The 2,266-nt window shown below is 46.3% G+C and overlaps 1 pseudogene; it reads right to left on the minus strand.

Annotated features, from left to right (window-relative positions):
• Positions 1 to 601: 601 nt before the first annotated feature.
• On the minus strand, positions 602 to 1,020 carry LOC120881149 (annotated as a pseudogene).
• Between the last annotated feature and the right edge of the window lie 1,246 nt (positions 1,021 to 2,266).

Below are 2,266 nucleotides of genomic sequence, written 5' to 3' on the forward strand. Positions count from 1 at the left end.
GTTTCTCAACTAAAAACTGCTTATTCTCTGGCCATGTTGCCTGTTTGCAATATCTTTCTCTAAATTGATGTATTTTTCCACCATCTACCTATTTCCTCAAGCCATAAAACTGAACCAACATTGACGCCATGGATTAAGATTATTTCCTAAGATTACTTACAATTGAAACAGATCCTGACTCTAGTGGCTAAACACAATGCTGATTTATTTCTCATTCATGTAAGAGTTGAAGCATAACTTATCCTGGCCAGGTCACTCAACTCCAAACAATGCTTCAAAGACGCAGACTAACTACTGAGGAGGCAGGAAATGTAGCCCAGCTGTTGCTCTAGAAGGAAGCAAGCTTTCTAAAGGCAAAGCTGTCTCTTCTGTGCCCTGCAGGGGTTCCTTGAGATGGTGAAAGCTGATACCGTGTATCTCTTTCCAGCTCTGACACCAGCCCTGGGTGGTTTACACCAGAGGAATTGGCCAATGTTACACATCAGGGCTTCTTTCCGGGAGCCAGTTTACCTGGACGCTGCTCACTGAGTCTCTTCTATGTTCCTGCACTTCGCCTCCCACCCCTTCTTACTGTTTAATTATTATCTCTGGCTTCTTGAAGTTTTATTTTTCAAAATGTGCAGTTGGTGGGACCCATTCATGCATCTTTACCAGCAGCTGGGGCCTCTCCACCCTTGGTGTTTTGGGTGTAAACTACTTGAGCTCTGTGCTTTGAAACCAGTTTAATAAGTCCTTTACTATGGAGGTCCTGAAGGGCTGGCCTGGCCAGGAAACCACACAGATCTTTGGTCTCACAGAGATGACAACTGGAGTTATAAGCTTATGGTTGGGAAATTCTTTACAGAGTTTGTCAGCTGTTGCTCTGTCAAATAAGACTAGGTTATTGAGTTTGTCCCGAAATTTGCCTTTGGACCGCTTCTTCTTTTTGGCCTTGCCCCTTGATTTGTTCGCCGGATGTTTGTCTTTCTTGGCTGACTTTCCGACATCTTTCTTCTTCTTGTCATCCTTGGGTGGCATAGCAAAGCCAGGGGAGGAGCTGTGACCACCACCACCTTGCTACGATGTCGGACAAAATGTGCGTCTTGCTTCTTCATATCCTGGAGTCCCACTCCTTCCCTCCGTTGATACTGCACTGCCACGACCCTCGTGTTAGCCTCTGACAGCTCTTTCCTGTGATGCCATCTAACCCATCTCCCTGCCTCTGCTTTTGGCTCTCTCCCCTTGTCCTGCAGGCATTCATGGTGCAGAAAGATGTGATGAGGAGCTGTAGGAACAGTAGAAATGATTGAGGTTGGTGGTTTTCCAGGCATTTACCCATCAACCCATCAATCTTTCTCATTGTTTCCTGAGCAAAACAAAGATTTAAACATGTCATTCTCCCTGTTTACATTTCTTTCATGGTTCCCCGCTACTTTCAGAATAAACTCCACATTTCTAGGGATGGTATATAAGCTCCCCCTCCCCGTACCCCTAGCACAATCTAGCTTCTGCCTTTTCACTAGTCTCTTTTCTAGATGCTGCTTTTTCCCACAGACTCCGTGCCACATCAGCAGGGACCTACTTGTAATTCCCTGAACACTCCATGGGGCTTCCCTGATGGCTCAGCGGGTAAAGAACCTTCTTGCCAATGCCGGAGATGTTAGAGACTTTGGTTTGATCCCTGGGTTGGGAAGATCCCGTCGGGGAGAGCATGGCAACACACTCCAGTGTTCTTGCTTGGAGAATCCCATGGATTGAGAAGCCTGGTAGGCTACAGTCTACAGGGTTGGACATGATTGAGTGACTAACACTTTCACTTTCAAACCCTCTGTGACATTTCCTGTGTGTGACTTTGTTTGGGTGCTCTTCTTAGCACTTAGGAATACCTTTGCTCCACACCTGCTCTGGCTACCTCCTTTCCCAGGTAACTCAGGTATCACCTGCTGGAAACCTTCCCTGGCACTTGCTATATATGCTGTCATGTAGGCCCATTACATCGTGAGCTCCTTAAAGTTGTTGTTGTTGTTTTTCAGTTGCTAAGTTGTGTCCAACTCTTTTTGACCCCATGGATTGCAGCACACCAGGCTTCCTTGTCCTTCACTATCTCCCAGAGTTTGCTCAAACTCATGTCCATTGAGTCAGTGATGCCATCCAACCATCTCATCCTCAACTGCTCCATTTTCCTCCTGCCCTCAATTTTTCCCAGCATCAGGGTCTTTTCCAAACAGTCAGGTTCACATTAAGTGGCCAGAGTATTGGAGCTTCAGCTTCAGCATCAGTCCTTCCA

Source organism: Oryx dammah, unplaced genomic scaffold (genome assembly GCF_014754425.2).
Source record: "Oryx dammah isolate SB20612 unplaced genomic scaffold, SCBI_Odam_1.1 HiC_scaffold_22, whole genome shotgun sequence".
NCBI classification, from domain to species: Eukaryota; Metazoa; Chordata; class Mammalia; order Artiodactyla; family Bovidae; genus Oryx; species Oryx dammah.